The sequence below is a fragment of the Pezoporus occidentalis genome, unplaced genomic scaffold, assembly GCF_034315485.1.
Source record: "Pezoporus occidentalis ecotype Australia unplaced genomic scaffold, CSIRO_AGI_Poc_V1 ctg185, whole genome shotgun sequence".
Classification (NCBI taxonomy): Eukaryota; Metazoa; Chordata; class Aves; order Psittaciformes; family Psittacidae; genus Pezoporus; species Pezoporus occidentalis.
In genome coordinates, this window is record NW_026913693.1 from 343024 (window position 1) to 349005 (window position 5982).

The window sequence follows — 5982 nt, forward strand, 5'->3', positions numbered from 1 at the left end:
TGAAAGCTGTGGGACAGAATGACTCTTCCCTTGTTCAAAACTAGCTGTACCTAGGGGAAGTAATGGATACTATGGCAGCAAAGGGAAATCACTCTTCTACACTCTTGCAACTGGCTTGGAGGCATATTTAATTCTTTGGACTGGCTTTGGGGTAGGTTTATTATAGTGCCAAGTCAGCACGATGAGTGCTTACATTAAAGAATTTTTGTTATAAGATATAAGTGCAATGGAGCCTTTAGGACAGATAATGAAATGAATAGTGATTCTGAAGATACACAAATAAGGCAACCCGTCAGAGACAGTGACAGGCTCAATATGAAAACAAGAGCTCTTTCTTCAGACAATTGGTGTTGATACCAGGTGTATGACATGTTTGAAACTCTTGTCAAATAAGACTCCTGTCTGGCACAGAAACGTGCTGATTGTAGGAGGTAGTGATAGAGCCAACTCAATACGATTTCTGTTTGATTAAAAGTCTGTTACTGATGGGCCACGATGATAGCCTGCTTCCGCCATTGGTCTGAATACCAGCTACTGTAAGAGCCAATGTTATGAGCCAGTTGTTGAGTACCGTCAGCATGCCTGAGATTGGAAATGTACAAGAATGAAAATAGTACATTTGAGTATTATCATGAAAAAGAAGTCCAGAAAACATAAAGAGTAGCAAAATGTTAGCAAATTTATAAATTAAGTTGTTCCAGTTAGACAAGCCTCTTCAAAGTTTTAGAAAAATTATTTTATGTTTAAATAATGTTACTTTATGCTTTTCTATGGAACAATCTAGGATTTTATTTTTTTTTAATAATTAAATGGATCAAAATGACATTTTGCAGGGAAGGAAGAGCCAAAATGAAGAGTGAACTAAAATTAGAAATTCAAATAATGCTTTCATGGAGACCCTTATGGAAAGTCTGGATAATGCTGACAATTTTTTTCAGTGGGGGAACTACTTTGGTAGATATATAACAACATATAACAGCAAAAATGGGTTTATAAAAGAACTGAGCCTTCAAATACTTTTATTGCAACCACCTGGGCACAAAACTTGGTACTTCAGTGGTAGAAACTGTATACTTTCTATATTTTTCTTCTGCTTATTTATTCTGTTTTATGAGTATTTATATTATAGTATTTATATTATATTAGTAGGCAAAGGATATAACTGGGCTGGATGTTATTTCCAACCCTTTGTAAATACAAATGGGAAGGATTGCTGAGAAAGGCGTTAAAGTGTTATTGGTAGCCACAGACGCTACTTTATGAGGAAACTTACAGGTAAACTTTCTAAATATAAGTAAGCTTTATAATATGTTTAAGAAAAGGTCAAATTGTAGCGGATAAACTACCTATGGCTCAGAAAATGGCTGACGTTAAAACTCACTGCAAATACTGCCTTAAATTTTTTCTTTTGATACTTAGACTTTATGCCCAGGTACATAAACCTCTATCATTCAGGCATGTGTTTATGTGCATCACAATGGGCATTCATCTGATTGCACAGGGTAGTTCATTATATAGCATTGTGGTTATGACTGTAATCTTGTTTTGGCTCATATCTTAGTGTGACATGTAAAAGTGCCTTATTCCTAGAAAAAGCTTGCAAAATATTCCACATTTTAAGGCATCTATGAAATTATTTATCCATGTTTATGTGTGCATATTTATCCCTATAGATGTAGATAGATAGATTGATCCCATCTAAGCAGAAGTTTCTTAGTTCAGATATCATTATTTTTCTAAATCTCTAGATGCTTCATGGAAAAAAAGTTTTCTTAAAAATGTAGAGATCATACTGTGGAAAAATCGCTGTGTATACAATAATGACTGTCTGAGTAGTTAGTCATAACAGCTTCTGTCTTACATTAGTGAATGTATATCTCTGAATTCAAAGTAGCAGCAGTTATAATTGATGTTTTGGTTTATAAGTACAATTGGGCATACCATTCACTAGTAACAGCACTGCGTTTAGCAAATATAAACTGAATTCTGCTTTAATATCTTAGAGGAGTTAAACAGAGAAGAGAGAGCGGTTTAGGGCTGTTAGATGAAAATAAGAATTCAGTGCCAGTCACTGAATTAAATTACACAGTCGAACTAGTAGAACAAGCTTAAGATAAAAACTGGTTGCAGGTATTTGCAAAGTCTACAGGCAAACATCTGGCTATGTTTTTGTCCTTCAGGTACAATAGATTTTGCTAAGAACAGCATGAACAAAAATCCCATAAGAGCAAATTGGCCTGGGAGAAAATTAGAAGGTAAGAGAAAAACATCTTTATTTATTCATCTTACTTTGACTTTTTCTGCCATTGGTTTGCTTGCAGTGAAATATTTCAGAAGTGGATTCTCCTTAATGCTTACCATAAAAATGATTTTGTTCTGTGTAGTTTTTAAATATATTTTGATAAAAGGAAAATCTACTAGTACTTTCCAATTGTTGCCAGTTAACATTCAATGTACTGGGGTTGTGACTACTGATCCCATTTAAAAATACTAGGTTTATATCAGATAATATACATATTTCTTACTTTCAAAAAGGAGTGGGTGTAGGCCAGAGGCTAGAGGCTAGAGACTGACAGTTATTGCAGACAGTTTAATAGAGATCATACTAACAGCCAAAATCCATCTTCCCCCTCCCTTCAGTGCCCTATGTATTTCTGCCATACTTACCTTCCATGCAAAACAAGACGACACATGCCATTAATTGAACTTAATGTTCATGCAAAATATTTTAACCAATTTTTCCCTGAAAGGAAAACTGGTGATACCAGGGCATCCGTTTTGGCATGTATAAATAAAAATGTGTCCATCTGCTACTTGATTTGTACTGAATAGAGTAGCTAGGCAGAATATATTCAATTTATAAACTGCTCAGGGAGAGTTTGTACAAACTGTATATGTGCATTAGATAACCATTTTCTTTGAAAGTAAGTTTTTATTGTACTTAAATATTTGAACATTTCTTTTGATTGCATTAGGGATGAAGATACTTAAAGATGGGTGCACATTCTTAAACTTGGTTGCATATCTGAATTGCTTCTTGATTTTAAGAGAGACTAATCTCAAGATTCATTTAGGCACCAGGCTCTCTGACTATATTATGTTGTGCTTTGCTTTTTATGGACTGCATTCACCTATGTCCTGGGTAGAAATCAAAATTATTTTCTTCATTTATGACACCAGAGAAGTTTTTAGCACTATTTCTTTGGCACATTACATTAAAGATGGTAACATAATACATGACCAGAATAAGCTTATGTTAAGCTGCATAAAACTGGTTAGATATCTTGATCTCCTTTGCAGATTTCAATGGGAAATACTTCTTCTAGGCATAATCCTTTCAGCCTCCATTCCCACAAAATCTGTTACACCACAGTCCCTCCAGCATGTCCATGCCTCGGGTCTCTCTCTTTTCTCCTACATACTCATGTTTCCAGCAAGCCTCAAACAGCCAGTTCTAATGCCACCCTGCTCTCATACAAGTCCATGTCATGTGCAAATTTACTGTGTGTTTTATACAGGCTACACACTTGTTCTTTGATCTGCCTGTTACTTCTAAACCAAGTACTTAAAATACCCAAATGCAAAATACTTAAAACAGTTTTGCCCAGCTCTGATTTTCCTTAACTGACCATAGCTGTGGGGTTTCCTGCATGAGGCTGGTCCTGTTTTATCATCCCATGTCTTCATCCTGTAACAATGCACCATGTCTCAATTTTTCAAGTCACTTACTGTCATACCATTAGGGGTCCTACAGCTATAGTGAAAGCCCAATTCAGGGCATGAATGTCTGAACTGGATAATGTATAAAACAGATAAAACATATGAAGACATAATGCCTAAGCTTCAGGAAGCATCTACAGAGGACATGGGCATCAAGGTCAAATTCAGACATCCTGTTTTAGATCCAAGTGTAATAGCTGAAGAGGAGCATTGCTGATGGCTAGAGACAACTGGCTCCTTCCATCTGCTGATGGGAGGACTGTCTGAGCTCTACAAATTTGCCATTCTGTCTGTTTATACAGCTGGTTTTGTGTGTAATGTATTAGGCTATACTTACACTATTTTTTCCACCAGGGTAGCAACCCACTGAAGTGGTAACGTGTAGCTAGGGGAGGATGTCATCTCTGATGGATTCTTTTGTTTACAAAGTGGAATGCTGTGAAATTTCGAGAAAAGTTTTATTTTGATCCAAAATTTGATCTTTTTTTTTTTTTTTTTGTTAAAAAGAAATATTTTTGCCATCAGGTTCAATCGTTCATTCCCAGGTCTAATTGTTCTAACTGAAATGTAAAATGAATTAGTAAATACCTGCTTGAGGCAGACATCCACAGTGCAGGTTTTCACCCTCACTGGTAGTAAGCAGTGATAGCAAAGGAGATCAGCAAGTGGAAAAATTGATTTGCAATTGGAAGTGAGGGGTAACCAGCTATAGTTTCAATAGATTTGATAATTAAGTAGAGATAGAAGAGGTATTGGGTGTACTTGTCCTCTAAAGATCTGTTTTGAATTAATTATTTGTTTTTCATGCCTCGATTTAAATACGAAAGATGAAAAAAGTAATTTCATCTGGTGTCTGCTGTAAAGGCTAATGAGAGAAATAAAAAACCTGGAATGTTTAAGTTGATTATCAGCAAAATGTTTTCTGACAGTGAAATTTGTTGTGCTTTGGGATTGTCCCAAAAGGCAAATAGCAGAAACCTAACTTCTTGGGTCATGCTGTTAAGTAAAGAGAGGTCAAGAAAACACATTCTGTGAAACAGCCTCATAAAGCAGGAATAAAAGGTGATAATCTGAGAATCCCATTCATCTGTAAATGCTGTGATTCTGTGATCCAGTTTTATTTGAGATAAAGAATGTTTAGTACTTCTTGGATAAGTTTCTGTATTATCAAGGCAAGATGAGAGGCACTAACACAAAAGAAAGAAAAAGAACAGCAGCAACTAGAAAAAACTTCTCATATCACTAATTAATCATAGCAAAAATTTTCTTCCCATTGCACCTTCTTTCCAACCACTGACATATGGTACTCACATAACCAGTTTGATTTGCAGTATCATATCCATACATCTGCATATCAGATAGATATCTTGCTTTTGTAAGTGTGTGGCCAGGATTCTGTGAGGGAGTGTTTAAGATAAAGGTCACCCAGAGGTACTACACAGGCTTAGGTAAGGGAAGGCAGAGGACAGCAAGTGTTCACTTCTATTCAGTCCATTATTTGCACATTGAAGGGGCAGATGTGAAATCTGGGAAGTTTTCCAATTCATTTTTCAGAACATTAGGTGCTCTCAACATTAGGCGTGCTAAGCAAATTCCTCTTTGTAACAATTTTGCCACCAGCATTGAAGATGAGCTGCTTTCAGGATGAAAATAGATGGCTGCGAACTTGGGCCAAACCCAGCAACTGGGGGATAAAATTACTTAGAAAACTTTATAGCAGGTTTTCACTCACTCTTTTTGTTCTACTTAGAGTTCTTCAAGCCTTTGAGCCCTTACCTAAAAAATCTTCTTACATGGAGTGTTACCGGAGAAAAAAAAAAAAAAAAAGAAAAAAGGGCATGACAAGAAGCTGAAAAATATTTCTGGAATGATTCCATGTACCAGACAATGAATAACCTACCCCAGCTATTTATGTGCTCAAAGAGTTTCTAAATATCCAGACTTGCTGCTACTTACCCTTGTTATTATTATTTTTTTTATTTCTGTTTTACTTGACCTTGTTCTTTTTCTGTTTCATTGGGGTTCTTTCTGCAGTGTACTTTGAAGAGTGATACAGGGGATAATGGATTTAAACAGAAAAGGATATATTTAGATTAGATATTAGGAAGAAATTCTTTGCTATGAGGAAGGTGAGGCACTAGAATATGTTTCCCAGAGAAGTTGTGGATGCCCCATCCCTTCATGTGTTCAAGGCCAGATTGGATGGGTCTTTGAACAGCATGGTCTAGTGGAAGGTGTCCCTGCCCATGCAGGGGGGTTAGA